Consider the following 20,923-nt stretch of genomic DNA (forward strand, 5'->3'; position numbering starts at 1 on the left):
CTTTCTATGTGCCACACCCTTTTCCAAAGATTTATGTATGTATCTTTGACATACTTTGTTTTTTTTTTTTTTTTTTAAATCTTTGCAGTTTGTTTTATTGTCTGGTAAGTCGGTGTTTCCCAAAATGTGAAACACATAAGTTGTGAGGATACTGAAGAGTTATTTTACACTCAGAAATAAAAGATGTTGAATCAACCACTGTGAATACTTGTTCCTTTTCAGTTCTCTATTCTTCTCATTATGTCAGCAAAAAAATCTGTTTGGTACCTGGTGCCTGTATCATACCTCTTAATAAAGAGAACTTCAGGTAAGAATGCATTGAGATAACATCATTTTCTTCATTAAATCGCATATATTTCCTTTAAATATATATTTAAGCATTTTTCAATTTTGTTGCTATTATTAAAGGGATTTTTTTTAAATAAAAAATATACTTTCTACTTAATTATTGCTTATATACAATATGGCTATTGCTTTTGCACACATTCATATCTAATTTTTCTTCTAAATTATTTTGCTAGTTGGGATAGTGTTGTGTTTCATTCTCACTTTTTTTCTAGGCAGACAATTTTATAATTTGAAAATTATGATTATTTTATCCTTTTCTTTTCAATATCTTTCCAATTGTTATTACCCTTATTTTTATTCCATGTCATACTATCTAGGACTTTGAAAATAGGTTTATTTGACATCAGTGATAACAATTTTACTTTTTATTTGCTCTTAATTTTAGTGGGAATGCATCTTCTTTTTCACCATTAAGTTCCATATTGGATATTGATTTAAGAGATTTTGTGAGGCTTTTTTTTTTTTGTCATTCCAAGAAATATTCTTCCATTTCTAGTTAAGTAAGAGTTGTAGAAACATGACTTTTTATGTTTGTAATACAACAATAACTTTAGTCTTTAATGTATAAAATATTGTGATTTCACAAAAGACAACAGAACTATGACTCTGATCAAATTTAAATTGATGGTAGGAACTTTGTTTTCATAATAGTAGTTTGATTACCCTCATCTGTCTCCTTCTTGACCACCTCAAACTAGACTTTACATGGGGAAAATCAAACATTTGACAAATGTTTCATTTTGTCTGAGTATTTCATTGTGAGAGTGCTTACACTTTAACAAATTTTTTTCTTAAGTACAATAGTTACTAATATACTCACCATTTAGATTTAACCATGGGCAACATTTTAACCATATATATATGTATGTACATATACTCTTTTCTTTTTGATTGGCAAATATTGATGAAATAAAATTTTTGCCAGATGGTCACTCTGGAAGGTTATATATCAAGAAGTTAAAAGTGCTTTGCTTCTGAAAAAAAAATCAGAATTTTTTAAAACTAGATTAGAATTTACAGATTATCTAGTTAGAACATTTTTATTAGATTTATTTTAAAGATTTAATTGTGTAAGCTACTAATTCTTTATTTAGTGTTAGTCTAATAGTATTAGATAAGGAAGGGCAAAATTCTTAGTCTTCACTCTCTTTAACATATGTGAAGTTAACATATCATATAACAGCAAATAATGCCCCCAAAATAAAATATATTAACATATATGAAGTTCAGTCAGATTTTACGTTTCAGAATTTCTATTTTACTTTGTAGTCATTAATATTTAGTGAAATAAAACAAAACTTTTGCCTTTTTTATACTGGCTTTATTTGTATGCTATTGAGTTACAGATGATGTGAGGTTGTCAGATGCACTTGAACAAGGAGAGAATTTGGAGTTTGGAAAAATCTATGTAGGAAACAGAAGAAATAGAAGTTAATAGGTTCCCTCAAAATTCAGAGGAGATGAAAAATAGCCTCGAGTGTCTTTCAGCACCAGATAAATGGTTAGAAGTTAATTGGAAACTTTTATAACTTTTAAAAAAGAGGGGGACATCATCATAAAGAGGAAAATGATCATACCTTTTCTTGGGCTTTTTTGCCTTTTTTCTGTTTTGTTTTATTTTGTTTGTAATATACACACAAGTAGGGCTCTAACAGCTTTTTTTAAATAAATCCCTGTCAGGCATGAAGGTGAGAGAAATTGACTTCTTCTTCCACTGTTCATCTCAAAGCCACGTGACTTGCCTTGGCCTTTTTTGTTATCTTTGAAATTAATGCATACTGAGTAAAATAGTGTATCAGACAAATAGAGAAACAGATCTTGACATACCAAAAAACCTATACTATTTCTTCTTGCCAAAATATTTGAATTTAACAAAGATGAAAATATTTAATTATCAGGCAATAATAAACTGATTGTACCATTATTGATTTAAATTATTTTTACATATCTTCATAAATATACCCCAAAAGAGGAAAGTATAGGACATATTAGAAGTGGAAGTTTTATTGCAATGTTAATAATAGTTCATATTTAATTGAGATCACAGCTTTAATCTTATCTCTCTCCCACCAATGGCTCGTTTTTATTCTTATTATCTTGTTTTCGGTACAGAATTATCACCCACTGGTTTTCAATTACAGAGATGCCCATATTGATTCTACTCTTGATTTTAACTCACAACTGAAAAATTACTCATCTAGTCCTACAAAGCTGTATTCTGTAGCTAGTTTAAGCTCTTTTATACATTTATGTGGACTCAAAATACATAAAGATAAAACTCATAAACAGAACTGTTCAGTTATATGAAGCTATTGAGAAACAGGCTTTAAATTATTTTAACTCAAATCACTATTAAAATGTAAGAAGACAAATAGTAATCAAAAATGTCATCACCATATGGAGGAAAACTTGATGTCAGTCACAGCATTTATAAAGAACAGGTGGCGCTTAAGCAGTCAAAAACCCCTTATGGAATTACACAAATGTAACCTAAATTCCATAGATCTGTAGTAAAGCGATGTACATAAATTAGACAAAAGATCTTTCATTAACACATACATGCTAAATTGTTTGACTGTAATTTCCGAAGTTTCAAAAGGAATGAAAATATTCTGCACACCAAACTGTTTACTTCTACATTTCCTAAGGAAATAACTGTATCCTTTGTTTCCTGTCAAAGACTATGCATGTTATTTATTTTAAAAGGGATCTATCTCTATGAAACCACAATAGGTGTTCTAATATCCTCTGTTTCAAGGATCTGGCAACAAGAATGGGGGGAGAGGGTGGACAGTGGGGCCAGCCTGGTTTTGAAAACCATCAGCTGAGCCATCTAGAGTTTGATTGGTCCAAAAGCATCTAGCCATAGCATCTGCTGTCCAGAGAAGCCATTCTGAAGCTCCTCAACCTGAGAGCAGTGCTGAGAGTGCAAATCTTAAGCCAGAACCAATGTTTCTGAATTCAAATTTTACACGATTCACAGGAAGTCATTTGGGGGATGCTGTTAGGAGTAAGTGAAAATATTGAAGCAAAAATCATAACTTCAAAATGGTTTCAGGAAGAGCAGATTGATATTTTGACTTGTGCCTTTATAATATTCTAAGAAAATCTCTTTATACTTTGGCATTTTCAAATAATATTGGTGGTGATGCCCATTGATAATTGGAATAAAAGTCTCATTTTGAAAAAACGTTCTGGGATTTTATTTCATTTGAAGTCATCTATCTGACTTGCTGCTGCTGCTGCTAAGTTGCTTGAGTCGTGTCCGACTCTGCAACCCCAGAGACAGCAGCCCACCAGAATCCCCCGTCCCTGGGATCCTCCAGGCAAGAACACTGTAATGGGTTGCCATTGCCTTCTCCTATCTGACTTGAGGAGAACAATTACTGGCTGCAGATTTTTCACTGTTTAGTAGGTGAGCCTTGTAATTCCACTATCCGAATTCTTCTGTATTAATCTAGTAGTGCGAAATCCCAGATAGCAGGCTAGAGTGCTACTCAGCTTGTTTCACAGCTTTATTCAGAATTCACCTAAATGTCAACTCTCCACTAATTTTCTTTAATATGAAAAGAAAACACAAGGTTAATTTTTTTTGAAGAAAAAAAAACTGAGTTTCTTTCAACTGCACAGACACATGAAGTAGAACTCAGGCACAAGGATCAGAACTAAGCTGCTTCCATTTTTTATGCATTTTATTGCTTTTAAGTTCATTTCCTTTTAAGAATGTGTTAAAAATATGATAGCTGCTTATGAACTATTAGGTTTCCTGATAACTTCTTTCTTCTTAAGTGATGTTATACCAGACCACAGATTTCCAAGTTAGTTGGTACAGCTAAAACTTGCAAATTCAAAGTTATTGCCCCATACAAAATCACTTCATTCACAAAGCAGGATTGAAATTAACATTTCTATGCACTGATTCTTATAGCACTTATTCTGTTCTTCCCTCGGGATGCTCACCACTTTCTGCTTGGTTCAGTGTCCATTTTCATACCTCCAAATGTATTTCTATTAGTCCTTTGTTTATGGACTTTTGCTTATGTTTCTATCCCCTCCACTGTGTCTCACAGCACCTAGCGTGAAATCTACTCAATAAATATCTGTTGGATAAATAAAACAAGGGGATTCCCAGGTGGTACCGGTGGTAAAGAACCCACTTGCCAGTGAAGGAGGCATAAGAGATGTGGGCTCAATCCCTGGTGGGGAAGATCCCCGGAGGAGGGCATAGCAACCCACTCCAGTATTCTTTTTTTTTTTTCATTTATTTTTATTAGTTGGAGGTTAATTATTTCACAATATTGTAGTGGGTTTTGTCATACATTGACATGAATCAGCCATGGAGTATTCTTACCTGGAGAATCCCATAGACAGAGGAGCCTGGAGGGCTAAATCCATAGGGTTGCAAAGAGTCAGACAGGACTGAAGTGCCTTAAAGAGCATGCAAATAAAAGAAAGGATGAAGGAAAATATGTTACATTAGCTTTCTAATATTTTCTCTAGGATTCTACCTTTAAAGTTTATTAAATCAAGTACAATTGTTTCTTCAGTCATGACTGGTTTTGTTATTCAGCTTCTGGTTCTGGGACAACTTTTTTTTTTTAATTTTTTATTTTTTTATTTTTCAGTGGGTTTTGTCATACATTGATATGAATCAGCCATAGAGTTACGGTTCTGGGGCAACTTTGAACATCAGTATTTAGGGTAAGAATTCTCACATTAAGAATATCTTCATATTTCTAGATTTGTTTAGGTAGATTCAGCTTTAACATAATTTTTTAGTCTGTAAAAGAGTATACTACACTACTTACCCAGAAATCCATAGCAAGTGAGGAAATAATTGTTTCTAGATTATATCAAATAACTATAAATACTATTTATGGTGAAGAAAAGAATTCCTTTCCATTTTTTTCAGAATATACTAGGGCACAATGAGTTGCTGAAATATAAGTGAAAAATAAAAGTGTTAGTCGTTCAGTCATGTCTGACTCTTTGTGATCCCATGGACTGTAGCCCGCCAGGTTCCTCTGGCCATGGGATTTCCCAGGCAAGAATACTGGAGTAGGTTGCCATGTCTTACTCTAGGGGATCTTCTATGTCCAGGGATCCAACCCAGCTCACTTGCATAGCAGACAGATTATTTACCACTACAGAAGCCCCAAATATAAGTAAATAAATATAAAACATGTGTAAATTATGTAAAACAAAAAAAGAGAAAATTGGAGACAGGAATATACATTCTCCTGTTGAAACAATAATACAATATAAAAACAAAAAACAATGACAATTGTTGACATTTTTTACAGCTTACAGTTGTTCAGAGGAAGGCATTACTAATTTCTTTTTTCTTTTTCACATAGCATAGCTTTCAGGGATCATAGTTCCCAGATCAGGATCAAACCAATGCCCCCTACAGTAGAAGCGCAGAGTCTTAACCACTGGACTGCCAGGAAACTTTCTTACAGTTGTTTGGAATGCACAGTGCTAAGTGCTTTACATACAAATTCCAACTTAATCCCAACAATCATTCTATACTGTAGGTACTGTTATTACACTGAGATTGCTGAAAGCCCATCAATATGACCGGTGTGAGGAGTCATAGCCAATGAAAGACACCTATGTTTATTTCCTAGGTTAAATATTTTCCTCCTTCTTTTACTGATAAACATAGGGCTGTCAATGCCATTCAGTCACCAGCAAAATTTCAAATAAAATCTCTCTGGAAACATGCATCAAGGTAAGAAACTTGAGTGTCAACCCCTCACCCAGAGGATGAGAAGCTGGTGGCCTTCATAGAAGTAGGAATAATTTGACTCCATCTGCAAAGTAACCTTTTTCTGGTAATCAGGGGATCTTCCCCCCACTGGGTTCAAAGGCCTTCCCTTTTCTTTGTGCAATTTCTAAAGCATTGTGCAATACATAAAGAAAAGACCAATAACATATCATTGCCTTGGAAACTGCCGTGGAATTTGACAGACTGTAGGTTGTTCAGAGCAAATGTTCTGTTGCTACAGTCCGCGTGGTAGCAGTGACTGGCAAAGGGGCTGAATGTTCATCTGCTGTTCTCGATGTCAACTTAACTCGTCATCCCTGCCCTAAAGACGGGGCAGGGGAGTTCGTCTTGCTTTGCTTTCTTTACATAAGGGCATCTGAATTATTTCATTCCCAAATGACTGAAATGAAACACAAAGATAAAACTAAAGACAAAATAGCAGCTTTCTGGGGGGTACTAAGCCCTAGCTCATGGAGAATTTGCAACCTATGCTTTTAATAAATGAATTCTAACCATATAGTCTTGGGAAGCTCTACTGCTTCTCTTAAACATGATTGTGATTCTTAACTGTCTTTAGCATGGCAAAAAGTAAGGGAAAAGACCTTCTGAATTTACAAAATGCCACTCACTGTGGTCCTTTCTAATGAATGCCTAGGAAAACAAATAAAACTGTGCATCAAATTAGGAGGGGAAAAATTTCAGGAATGAAGGTAGGGAGTTAGTCCTTGGGAGTTGTTTTCCAAGAAGTGAATGTAACTCTTGCTAGTTGTACCATTTTATTTGTTTGTTGGTGGAAACACTGAAAATAAAAATAAAAGTGATCCTTTTGTGATCCTGTTTGGCCGTGACAGATTCCTTCAGCATTGCCATAGTAACTGAAAGAAGTGCATTTATGAATAGACTTAGATTTCTAAGGCTTGAGTTTTCTGCCAAGAAGAGAACACAGGGTGGAGAAAACAGAGGAAAGTCAAGGCAAAGGGAAAGAAAACAGACTGAGGTGTGATTTCCCAGCTCTCTCTTTTGGAAAGTGCCTGCCCACACCAGGTCAAGCCAACTCACCTTCTGGGGCCTCCTTGGATTTTTAGATGTTGAAATTAGTCCTCTTTCAGCAGAATAAATCTAGGCAATTTCTTCAGCTCCATTTGATGCCAGAAAGGGGAAAGCAATACTAGGGATTATCAAAATTTATGCCTAAGAAAAAGTGAATCTCCTCAAACATGGTTACATAAGGACATGGAACAGATCTCCTTTATCCATTCATTTGTCATTGGACATTTAGGTTGACTCCATGTCTCAGCTATTACAAATAGTGCTTTGATGAACATTGGGTCCATGTGTCCTTTTGAACTATGGTTTTCTTAGGGTATGTTCCTAGCAGTGGGATTGCTGGGTCAAATGGTAGGACTGACATATATACACTACCATATGTAAAATAGATAGCTAGTGAGAACCTGCTGTAAAGCGAGGAAGCTCAGCTCGGTGCTCTGTGATGACCTAGATGGGTGGGATGGCGGTGGGGATGGGAAGGATGTCCAAAAGAGGGGGATATATGCATACATATAGCTGATTCGGAGAAGGCAATGGCAACCCACTCCAGTACTCCTGCCTGGAAAATCCCATGGATGGAGGAGCCTGGAAGGCTGCAGTCCATGGGGTCGCTAGGGGCCGGACACGACTGAGTGACTTCACTTTCACTTTTCACTTTCACGCATTGGAGAAGGAAATGGCAACCCACTCCAGTGTTCTTGCCTGGAGAATCCCAGGGACGGGGGAGCCTGGTGGGCTGCCGTCTATGGGGTCACGCAGAGTCGGACATGACTGAAGCGACTTAGCAGCAGCAGCAGCATGGCTGATTCACTTCATTGTACAGCAGAAATTAACATAACATTGTAAAGCAATTGTACTCCAATTTAAAAAGGGGGGGCTTAGAAAAGAGCTGTGGCCAGACAAGTAACACACTTCATAAGTAAAACGACCTCTATTAAAGAAAAATCACCCAGCCACCTTGTCCTGCTTCTTATTTGGTAAGTGATTTGAGAAATATTTCTCCAAACAATAAGAAGAAAATAAATAATGGAAGAGAGACGATAGATGGTAACTGTTGTGTTGGAGAGAACAAGCATATTGGCCTAAGACGGGCAGTTAGTTTCTGGCATGAGGACTATGAGCTCATTGTTGCCAGATCTTCCTATTTTTCAAGAGGAGGTGGAAGTCAGAATTTTTACATGAAATTTTCTGATATTTTCATTATGCTCAAAGATTTTAAAATGCAATTAGGCTCAATGAAATATGCCAGAAATTATATTTAACTCATGGATGAATGGTTCGTGACTCCCAGAGTCTGACTCTAAACTCAGAATTGGTTCTCTAGAGCACAAGCCAGTGATAACAAGGAAGTGACCGGAGCTGAGGGAGATTCAGGAGATGGAGAGAGGCAGAGGGGATGATGTCATCCAAAGCCTGGAAGAACTAGGACTATGCTGATAGACAGACACCACCAGTCTCCAGGGCTTGAGGTAGGAAACAGATACCTTGGGCTTCCCATTTGAATATTCAGTCTTTTTGAGTGTCTGCTTTATGTGAGAAACTGCTAGACAGGAATCCTCCCTAGGCTGCTGGGTTTTCCAGCTTGATTCTGGTGTGATTTAGTTTTTTATTAAGAAATAATAAACACATTAGGATTAGACATACTCACACGTATAGGTTTATATGTAGCATATACATAAAGTTTAAGGAATCATAATAAAATGAACATTTGTCCATCCACCTCCCACTTTAAAAAACAGACCCTTGTGAGGATTTTTGAGGCTCTTTGTAAGCCTTTCCTCAATTGCATCGCTCTCTCCTGCCCAGATGTAACTCCTGAATTTTGTGAAAATATCTCCCTTGCTTTTTTTCCCTTTAGTTTTTATAGTTTTGTGCAGTTATTTACATTTGTTTATATATGGTTGCTTCTCCTATAGTTGTTTATAGTATAACATACTATATACACTGTATATAATTTATCTGTGTGTGTGCTCAGTTGCTCAGTCCTGTCCAACTCTTTGCAACCCCATGAACTCCTCTGTACATGGAATTCTTCAGGCAAGAATACTGGAGTGGGTTGCCATTTCCTACTGCAGGGGATCTTCCCAACCCAGGGATCAAACCTGCATATCTTGTATCTCCTGCATTGGCAGGTGGATTCTTTACCACTGCACCACCTGGGAAGCCCCGTAACTTATCTACTTTAGAGTATACAGTCTATTTTTCTCTCTCAATTATAGAGGTTATACTCTAAAGTATGTATTATATATATTATGTATTAGGGGTGCCACAATAGGGGCACACAATACACAATAGGGGTGTATGCATAATATATATTATGTTATATATAATATATATAATACACTGCATAGTATTTAGTGTATTTAAATTATTTTAAATAAAAATATTTTTAGTATAATATCATATGCATGCATGTGTGCATGCTAAGTCATTTCAGTCATGTCCAACTCTTTGCGACCCTATGTATGATAGCCAGGCTCCTCTGTCCATGGGATTCTCCAGTCAAGAATACTGGAGTGGGTTGCCGTGCCCTTCTCCAGGGGATCTTCCCGACCCAGGGATTGAACCTGTATCTCCTGCACCGTCTGTATTGCAGGAGGATTCTTTACTGCTGAGCCACTGGGGAAGCATATATAGTATTGTGTACATATAGTATATTTGTTCACAGTTGCAGTTTATAAATATTTCATTTTCCCCTTATTTGAATTGTACATAAAGGAAATCAGTCCTGGGTGTTCACTGGAAGGATTGATGAAGCTGAAACTCCAATACTTTGGCCACCTGATGCGAAGAGCTGACTCATTGGAAAAGACCCTGAGGCTGGGAAAGATTGAGGGCAGGAGGAGAAGGAGATGACAGAGGATGAGATAGTTGGATGACATCACCGACTCAATGGACATGGGTTTGGGTGGACTCCGGGTGTTGGTGATGGACAGGGAGGCCTGGCGTGCTGCAGTTCATGGGGTCGCAAAGAGTCGGACACAACTGAGCGTCTAAACTGAACTGAATCGTACTCTATATTTTTCAAGCTTGGTTTTTTGTTGTCATTTAACAGTATTTTAAAATTCATTCACACTGACATTTATAAGCTGTATTAGTATATTCTTATCACCATCTATTCATTCCATTGTATTATGAAGTGTGTACATCCATTCTTCTGTAAGGAGTCATATGAGTGTTTCTAATTTTTTTGCTGTCATGAACTATGTTGCTATGAATGCTTTAACCCATGCCTCCTATTTTAGCCGGAGTTCTCCACAGAAGCAGAACAAGTAGGATATGTGCAGAGACACACCTCATTGTATTGTGCTTTGCTTTACTGCACTTTGCAGATACTGCATGTTTTCCAAATTGAAGGTTTGTGCACCCTTGCCTTGAGCAAGTCAATTGGCACCATTTTCCATCAGCATTTGCTGCTTTCATGTTTCTGTGTCACATTTTGGTAATTCTCATACTACTTCAAACTTTTACATTATTATTATATTTGTTGTGGTGATCTGTGATCTTCAATGTTACTACTATTGTGACTCATTGAAGGCTCAGATGTTTGTTAGCATTTTTTAGCAATAAAGGATTTTTAAATTAAGATATGTATTTATATTTTTAGACATAATACTATTGCACACTTAACAGACTACAGTATAGTGTAAACATAACTTTTAAATGCACTGGGAAATCACAAATTCATGTGATTTGCTTTACTGCAATATTTGCTTTATTGTGGCTATCTGAAACCAGAAAGAGAAAGAGTGAGAGAGGCAGAGACAGACAGAGAGATTAAAAGAAACTGGTTCATGCGATTTCATGAAATTACAGTGACTGACACGTCCCAAGATCTGAAGTCAGTAAGTTGGAGGCCCAGTCTGAAAGGTGGCAGATGTTAAGACAGAAGAAAAGCTACCCATGTTTCATCTCATATCCGAAGGCAGGAAAAGACCAACATCTTAGCTCAAGTGGACAGGCAGAAGGAGCACCCTTCTACCCATGGGAGGGCCAACCTTTTTTCCTATTCAGGCTTTCACCTGATTGAATGAGGACCACCCACATCAGGGAGGGCAATCTGCTTTATTCAGTCTACCATTTCAAATGGTAATCTCGTCCAAGAACACCCTCACAGACACACCTAAGCAATGTTTGGCCAAATATCTGGGGACCCTGCAGCCAATCAAGTCAACAGATAAAATCAACCACCACATTTTCTAATCCACTTGTGCAAGAATTTCTCTAGGAAATATATACAGGAATATAATTGAAGAAGCATTGAGTATGTGCATATTAAACTTCAGTTTGGTTTCCCAAGTGATTGTACCATGTACATTTCTACTAGAATGTTCCACAAGCTTGCCAACATTTCTATCAGCCTTTTCGAAAATGTGGTGGATATGAAGTGGAACCTTACTGTATTTTTGATATGCATAAGCTAGACATCCTACTATGAAAGTAGAAATACAGAAGCAGAATATGCCCGAAGAAACTAAAAAGAAGAAAATAATAAAGAGGGGGGCAGAAAACAATATAACATTAAAAAAAAAAATACAATAGCAAAGAGACAAAGCTAGAGTTTTTGTAAAATATTCAAAAATATCTTCTAGGCAACATCATATCAGAGTCCCCACCAGTAGATAAGGAAAAAAAGTCTTAAATTGTCTAAGAAAATAAATGCTGTTATTCACATATGGTTTGATTGTCTGCATAGAAAGCCCCAAATAATCTATGGACACTTTATTAAAATTAATAGGAGAGCTTAGAAAACTTTCTAGATATAAAACTAACATATAAAGGTCAATTGTCTTTCTATCAATTATGTAGAAGCACCTAGAAAATGCAATAAAATGAAAAACTATTTAGAATAGTAGCTAAATTGTAAGTCATACACTAATAAATCTGAAAGTGTTTGAAAAAATAAAGGCATTTTCCCCTCCTCATCATGGAGGGGGGGCAGATAATTTTAAGCAGATAAAATTTAAACTTTATAAAAATACTAAAGTGAAAAACCAAAGTGTTAGTCACTCAGTTGTGTCTGACTCTTTGTGACCCCATGTATTGTAGCCTGCCAGGTTCCTCTGTCCATGTAACTTTCCAGGTAAGAATATCGGATTGATTTGGCATTCCCTTCTCTGGGGAATCTTCCCAACCCAGGGATCGAACCTGGGTCACCTGCATTGCAGGTAGATTCTTTACCATCTGAGCCAAAAGATACTAATGAAGATGTAAATAATATAGAAATACATCATGTTCTTGGATCCTAAGATGTAATATTCAATATATGGATTTCATATTATTCTAATCAAAATCCTTATGTGTTTTCATAAAACTTGGCAAACTGCTCATATATATATATATATATACACACACACACACACACACACACACATATACACATACATATACATAAATATATGTATATATATGAAAAAAGGGTGAGGAATAGCCAAAACACTTTTAAAATGACTTTCTCCACCAGAAATCAAAACTTACTCTCACAGAATGGCTAGCACATGCTCTACTCTGACTGTTCAAACTTTGAGTATCTCCTAGAGGTGTTCGAGTTCCAGCAATATTCAGGTCACAACTCCCCAGCATGTATTCTTTCCCTGGCCCCCCAGGGTCTCATGCTATGAACGTGCAGCTTAAATTTTCAGTCATTAACTCAAAGAGAACACTAAGCGTATTTCTGGAGCTCTTGTCTACTTAACTGCTCTCTGGTACTCTGTCCATCAAATTCCAGCTGCTTTTCATCTACCTAAACAACAAACTCTGTCTTTTGCAGGGACAGTGCCGCTAGGTAAGAAGTCTTGTGAGGCTCACCTTGCTCATACCTTTCTTCTTCTGCTGTTTAGTCGCTCAGCTGTATCCGACTCTTTGTGACCACTTGGACTGTAGCCCGCCAGGCTCCTCCGTCTACGGGATTTCCCAGGCAAGAATACTGGAGTGGGTTGCCACTTCCTGCTCCAGGGGATCTTTCCAACCCAGAGATCGAACCCACATCTCCTGCATTGGCAGGAGGATTGTCCACCGCTGATCCACCTGGGAAGCCCATCCTTCCTGTAGAGGATCCAGTTGCTACTGTCCAATGACTGAAGACAACAGTTCAAATATTTTGTTCTGTTTTTCAGTTGTTCATAGCATTAATTTTATTACGGTACCAGTTAGCCTATCACTGCATGACTCTAGAAATCTGAAGACTTCTTTTCTAGCTGGTATGGCAAGAAGTCCCATGTTAATCTGGTAAATTTTTGGCAGCAGTTCTGGCATTTCTTTTTTCCTCTAAGAAACCCGGGTTCCTTTATGGAAAATGGTATTTGAAGGCCACAATCAGGATGAGAGGAATTCATTGCTACTGAGTTATTTTTGTTTCTAGAGCAAAAGTCCTCTCAGCTCCCCGGACTAAGATCAATCTATGTTTGTATTTACTGTGCTATGCTAAGTCGCTTCAGTAGTGTCCAGCACTTTGTGATCCTCTGGACTGTAGCCCACCAGGCTCCTCTGTCCATGGGGATTCTCCAGGCAAGAATACTGGAGTAGGTTGCCATGCCCTCCTCCAGGGGATCTTCCTGACCTAGGGATGGGACCCATGACTCTTATGCCTCCTGCATTGGCAGGTGGGTTCTTTATCACTAGCTCCACCTGGGAAGCCCAGTATGTATCTACACCTATAGCTCTATCTATACACACAGTGAATCATCCTATTCTCTACTGAATCCACTCTATCAGACTTTTTACCCTATTTATCTACCAACATTTACATTATTAAGACCATCAATGGACTTTCCTGGTGGTCCAGTGGTTAAGAATCTATGTGTCAATGCAGGGGACACTGGCTTGATCCCTGCTCTGGGAAGATTCCACATGCCACCTGGGCAATTAAGTCCATACACCACAACTACTGAGCTTGCACACCCTAGAGCCTATGCTTCACAACAAGAGAAGCCTCCTCAATGAGAAGGCCCCCAGCTCGCACCCCAAAGAAGAGCAACCTCCACACACCACAATTAGAGAAAGCCCACACACAGCCGTGAAGAACCAGCACGGCCAAAAATACATAAATAAATGTCTTTTTTTAAAAAGGTCACCAATGTCCCATTTTCTAAATTCCATAGTCAGTCTTCAGTCTTTCATTGTTTTCAGCGTTATCAGAAACTTCTGACACAGTGGATTCTTCTCCCTCCTTTTTGAAATACTTCGTTCCTTCATTTTCTGGGACACATCCCTTTCTACTCATCATCACCACATGGAGAGTCCAGGGTCACTCATATTTAACATGTTCAAATATGGACTCTTGATTTCCCTTCTGAAATTTTCTCCTTACATAGTCTTCTTAATCTCAATAAATACTAATTCCACCCTTCCAGTTTCTCAGATCAAAACCTTGGAGCAAGTCTTGACTCTGTTCTTTATTCCAGACCCCAAATTCTGTCCATCAAATGTAATTTTTATGGCTCTATCTTCAAAATATATCTAGGATCTGACCACCTTTCACCACTTCAATCACCATGATTCTAGTATAAGTCACCATTATTTCTCAACTAGATTATTGCAATCATCTCCTAATTTGTCTCTGTTTCCACACTTTGCCCTTAGGCAAGAATAAGCCTATTGAAATGTAAGCCACTTCATTCCATAGCACAAGCACACTCAAAGCTTTTTAGCATCTTCTTATCTTTGCAGTGTGGGCCTCCCTGGAGGTTCAGTGGTAAAGAATCTGCCTGCTAATGTGGGAGACTTGGGTTCCACTCCTGGGTTAGGAGGGACCCTTGGAAAAGGAAATGGCAACCCACTCCACTATTTTTGCCTGGAGAATTTCAGGGACAGAGGAACCTGGCGGGCTACAGCCCATGGGGTCACAGAAGAGTCGGATATGACTTAGCGACTAACCAGCAACAACAATCTTGCAGAGTAAATGACCAATGTTATCAAAATGGCCCACAAGATTGCGTGGGCCAATCACTCCTCCAATTTTATTTTCTTTTCCTCTACCCTCACCAACTCTACTCCACCACTCTGCCCTCCTCGTTATTTCTTGAGCATGTCAAGGATGCTTCTGTATTAGGAGACTGAACTTGCTATTCCTACCACCTCAAGTATCCTTTTCCCATATATTTTTTTTTCCTTTTTAGGTCATCCTTTCCATAACATTTGTCACTATCTATGATAACATGTATTTTACTTATTTCTAGGTTTATTGAATATTCTTTGTCCCTAGATGCTAAGGGGGTCAAGGAGAATACCTGGAATACTGCAGGAATTTAATACATATTTTGTTTTAAAAAAATGAACAAGTGAGTTTACTGAGCACCTATTATGTGTCAGGGACTGCGATACTTGCTAACCCCTGTATATAACATATAAACCCCTCCCCGTAAAGAGAAGTAGGAGAAGCAAATGATCAATTTCCTTATAAAACCCCTGACACTGTTTTTGCACTTCTGTGCACCTAGACTATTGGTATTCCCACATATTTCTTAAAGTTTTATATGTGAGTACCTTTTGACCTTCGAGAAAACCATGCTCTAAAAATCGTCTAGAGGGCCAGCTCTGAGAAAATCGAACTGGGGATTGATACCACCTCTCTCTGTGGCTTTGGGTGAATCCAAGGACCTTTCTGCTTCTGTTTCCCCAGCTGTAAAATAGGATTAATAGTTCTGGCTTCATGGGAGTCTTTTGAGGATTCTTTCATTCATGTAGTAATATTTATTGAAAATGGTAAGTGCTAAGTAGTATTATGCCTAATTAATTAGGTCCTCATCTCCCTGGTGTGGGTTATGGTGTCTGGCTGGTCATTAATAAAATATGCTGGAAGCTTTGCAGATTTTCTTTTCAGAGCTCTCCTGATGGTTGCATAAGCAGAGCACGAATTGGGCATTGAACCTTGTAGTTAAATACATACAGCTGTGAGTTCCACTGCGCTCACATTTATTTAGTTCTCAGACAATACAAAATTGGAAGGTGCTGAAAACACTAGTTAAGAAAGAGAAATACTACAGAGAATTCTAGGATGGTTAGTAATAAAGCCAAGAAATAAAATTTAAGACTCAATTTGGATTTGCCAGATAATACTAATGGAAATCCTAATACCTCCCCTGAAAATCTGAGTGGTAGTGAGATCATAGTGAAATAATAAACAATAGTATAACTAATTGTTATGGATGACATTATAGAAGAAATTAGATAAGGATATTGGATAAGACATCACTTATGGATGATATTTATATTATTGTTACAACACTTCACAGAAGATACTTTTCAGAGACTATTCTTGTAGTCTCTGAAACTGTTATTGTTTGAGTTTCCCAGAAAGAAGAGTCTTTGTGGTCTTATTTTAAAATCCAGTGCAATCCCAGACAGCAGGAGTGAGCATAAATAGAGAGAAGAACAGAAGGAAGGAAAAACAATGCTATGGCATGTTACTGAGCTGGCTATTGCTATATGCAATTGATTGCTCAGCCCATGGGACCATGCTCCTTCAGACCTTCTCAGGAAACACAGCAAGGATGTACAATTTCAGTACTTAGACCATACATTCATTCAAACATTCCCACAGTCATGAGCCTTCTAATCCTTTCTTCCCTACCATGCCAAGGAAGATCTGGTGTCTTCATTTCCTGTTGATCATCGTTACATACAAGTTTCAAGGAGCCATCATAATAAACTATTAGGGCTGGTTCCAGGGATCCTTGACAGAATGTTGAATCCTAAATGATCCCTGTCAATAAAATCTCCCATGTTAAGGCTTATATTCCAACTCTTCCAATTGTCCTTCTCTCCCCCCAGATCAGAACATATTATCTAAAGTGAAAGTGACAGTGTTAGCAACTCAGCTGTGTCCAACTCTGTGCAACCCTGTGGACTGTAGCTCACAAGTCTCCTCTGTCCATGGAATTTTCCAGGCAAAGACACTGGAGTGGGTAGCCAGTCCCTTCTCCAGGGGATCTTTCCGACCTAGGGATAGAATCTGGGTCTCCTGCATTGCAGGCAGATTCTTTACCACCAGAGCCACCAGGGAAGCCTAATAATATCTAAAAATATTGTTTAATATTGGGTTGGCCAAAAAGTTTGCTGAGATCTAACCATAACTCTAAGATGTTGCTATAATCTCCTACTGAATGGCTGTTACTGAATCATTGTCTGCACTTCCATGCACCTAGTCTATTGGTATTTTCACACATCATACTACTTAGCATTTAACATTTTCACTTGTCTGAAACCTTTTCTTAGAATTCTGTCCACCCTTGGCTGGATTCCACCCCCTCCACCACACCCCCTCCCCTCCTGTATCTATGGCTCCTTCTTATCCAGTATCCTTTGCCAGTTCCCCTTCATCAACTCATCCCTTAAATCACCATATTTCCAAGTCTCCTTCCTTGGTCATCTTGTTTTTTCTTCCTGCAATAAATAGGTGCTGTGTGTCCTCATATAAACCTCTAATACCTCTGACTTCAACTACCAGATCCCAACTCTTCATCTCTAACCCAGAGCATTCAGAGAACTCTGGCTCTGTGATTTCAGTTCTCTGCTGAACATCTTTACTTGTATGTACATAGGCTCCTCAAATTGAATATATTCCAAACAAATCCCATCTTCTTTTCCTTCCAATCCTGTCTTCTGCTGTTTCCATATTTTGATGAATGGGTCTCTTAGGGAACGGTCCACCCAAATCAAAGATTTAGGGGGGAAAAATCTGGATGTTTTTCTTCTCTCGGGCATGTAACCCTCCAAAGGATTCTAATTCCTTAAAACAAAACAAAACAAAACAAAACTCTGCTCAGTTATGTCAGGATTCACACTTCACAGATTTTTTTTAATCATTCTTTTTTTAAATTTATTTGTTTTAATTAGAGGCTTTTAGAAGTAAATTCATTATGCCTCAAAACTATTTTTTAAGTCAATGCCCAACACGTAGTTACCTCTAATCATCGATTTTCTGTCTTATTATCACTCCCATGTTGGCTTATTCTTTCTTGAATTAACTCAGACCTTCACTTCTCCCCTATCCTCTAAATCAGCGATTCCACAAACCCTGAGCCACAGACTGGTACCAGAGTGTGGCCCATTAGGAACTGGGCTACGCAGCAGGAGCTGAGTGGTGGGCAAGCAAGTGAAACTTCATCTGTATTTATAGCTTCTGCCCATCATACACATACTCCCATCAATGGAAAAATTGTCTTCCACGAAATCAGTCCCTGGTGCCAAAAAGGTTGGAGATAGCTGCTGTAAACCCTCCCACTTTACTCTCTGGGACTGAGCGTCTTAAAGAAAAAAATTTCAAGACATCACCAAGGTCTTCAAAAAATATTTCCCATACTTCCTTCACCATATCTGAAATCTATCTCTTACTAAAGTATATACCTTTCCCTATAATTCTGCACCTACCTTGCAATTCTTTGTAATCTACATATCTCAGGGTTGAAATGTTTCACCATATCCCTGGTTCTTAGCACTAAACTCTGTATATAGTTGAAATAAACGTTTTGATTGAATGGACCCATCCCCCTCCCCTGTCCTCACCTGCCTTAATTCAGGTGTGCATCAGCTATAACTTGGAAAGTTATAGCTGAAAGTATGGTTGGTCCTCATTATTTGTGCATTCTCTATTTGACAATTACCCTCTTTTGCCCAAATTCGTTTATAACCCCTAAAATAAAGATTTCCAGGCTTTCACAGTTGTTCCTGGATGTACTCAGAGTGGTGAAAAATTCGAGTCTCCCAGTGAGCAGTGAGCATTTTCTCAGCAGAGACTGAACGAAGCAGAGTTCTTCTCAGACTGTAAACAAGTTTCCTTTTGGCAGTCTATTCACTGCCACATTTTTGCATTTTTGTGCCTTCTCTTTTTGGTGATTCTGCTCTTTAAAATGACCAGCGTGGTACAGAAGTGCTGTCTAGTATTCCCAAGCACAGGCTCTGGTGTTAGAACAAGCACGACTCAGGCATGAGTAACATCGCTGTTATTTCATCGCTGCCATCATCTCAATGTTAATCAATCAACAGCAGGGTACATTCAGAAAAGGAAGATGAAATGTGTTGATCTGTACAGGGGGTCCTCCAGAAAGTGCTACAGTACCATCTACAGTACATGATGAGGCTATGGGAAAGATGGAAAAGTGGATACATGTGTGGATTCAGGAGATGACGACCACTTTTATGTATTTATTTGGTAAAGATTTATTGATTTAATTTTATGTTTTGGCTGTGGTGGTCCTCGTTGCTGCACGCGGGCTTCTTCTAGTTGCGGCGAGCGGGGGTCACTCTTTGTTGCGGTGGGAAGGCTTCTGGTTGCGGCGTCTTCTCCTGGTGTGGAGCACAGGCTCTAGGCACACAGGCTTTAACACTGGCAGTGTGTGATCTTGGTGGTTGCAGGTCACAAGCTCTAGAACACCGGCTCAGTAGTAGGGGTACACAGGTTTAGTTCCTCTGCAGCATGTGGGATCCTAGTTCCCTGACAAGGAACCGAACCCACGTCCCCTGCATTGGCGGATGGATTCTTAACCACTGGACCACCAGGGAAGTCTTACAATTTCAAAAATCATGGTGGACAACAATATTGTGAGACTGAAAGCCAAAGAAAGAATAGTCACATTATCCAAGGTCAGGAAAGAGTGAAACCCTTCTCAGCTAGAAATGCTGCCTATAATTGAGCTTTTTTTCCCTCTTGTGATGAGACTTTTTTTGCACTGTAGTATTTGCTGTTGTTGTTCAGTTGCCAAGTTGTGTCTGACTCTTTGAGATCCCATGAACTGCAGCATGCCAGGCTTCCCTGTTCTTCGCCATCCCCCAGAGTTGGCTCAAGTCTTGTCCATTGAGTCAGTGATGTCATCCAACCATCTCATTTTTTGTTGCCCCTTTCACCTCTTGCTCTCAATCTTTCCCAGCAGCAGCGTCTTTTTAAATGAGTTGACTCTTTGCATCAGGTGACCAAAGTACTGAAGCTTCAGCTTCAGCATCAGTCCTTTCAATTAATATCCACAGTTAATTTCCTTTAGGATTGACTGGTCTGATCTCCTTGCTGTCCAAGGGACTCTCAGGAGTCTTCTCCAACATCACAGTTCAAAAGCATCAATTCTTCATAGATTTATAATACCGTGTTTCAGATGTACAGCACAGTGATTCAGTTATACATATATGTATGTATTTAAGTATCTTTAATATATGTATTATATAAAGTATCTTTAAACACAAATACATATAAAGTCAGGCTATATGTTGACTGGTTGGTGAAAATGTTGTGACCAGAGGCTTGCAAGGAACCCAACCCTGTACTTACCTCTGGGCCAAGGACTCAGGGCTCACTAATTTATTGTTCGCAGTGACTTTCCAGAGCAAACTACTGCAAACAATGAAAACCAGTCCTAATGCCCCCAGCCTGGCCCCACTGTTGCTTGAGGGATCTTTCTAAAATGAAAATCTAATGATGTCATTGCCTAGTTTTAATGCTTCAAGCCTCACATAGCTTTCAGGATAAAGCTCAAATTCCTTAGTTTAGAATATAACTCAGGCCTCATTTCCTATCAAAGCTACCACACACATTATCCTTTCTTCCAGTTATCAGAACCTCCTGAGTTTTCACCAATTCTTCTGTGCTCATTAGATCTTCCCATAAAGTTACACATGCTGTTTCCTCTGCTCCAAAGGCCCCTCCTGCCGACCCCCCACCTCCCACTTCAGGTAATGACTATTCATTTTTCTAATCTTATCTGGAGTGCACTTTTCTCTGGGCTTTTATTGACTCACCAGCCTCAGCCAGGTGCTCTTTCTCTTTGCACC

This window comes from Muntiacus reevesi, chromosome 1 (assembly GCF_963930625.1).
Source record: "Muntiacus reevesi chromosome 1, mMunRee1.1, whole genome shotgun sequence".
Lineage (NCBI taxonomy): Eukaryota > Metazoa > Chordata > Mammalia > Artiodactyla > Cervidae > Muntiacus > Muntiacus reevesi.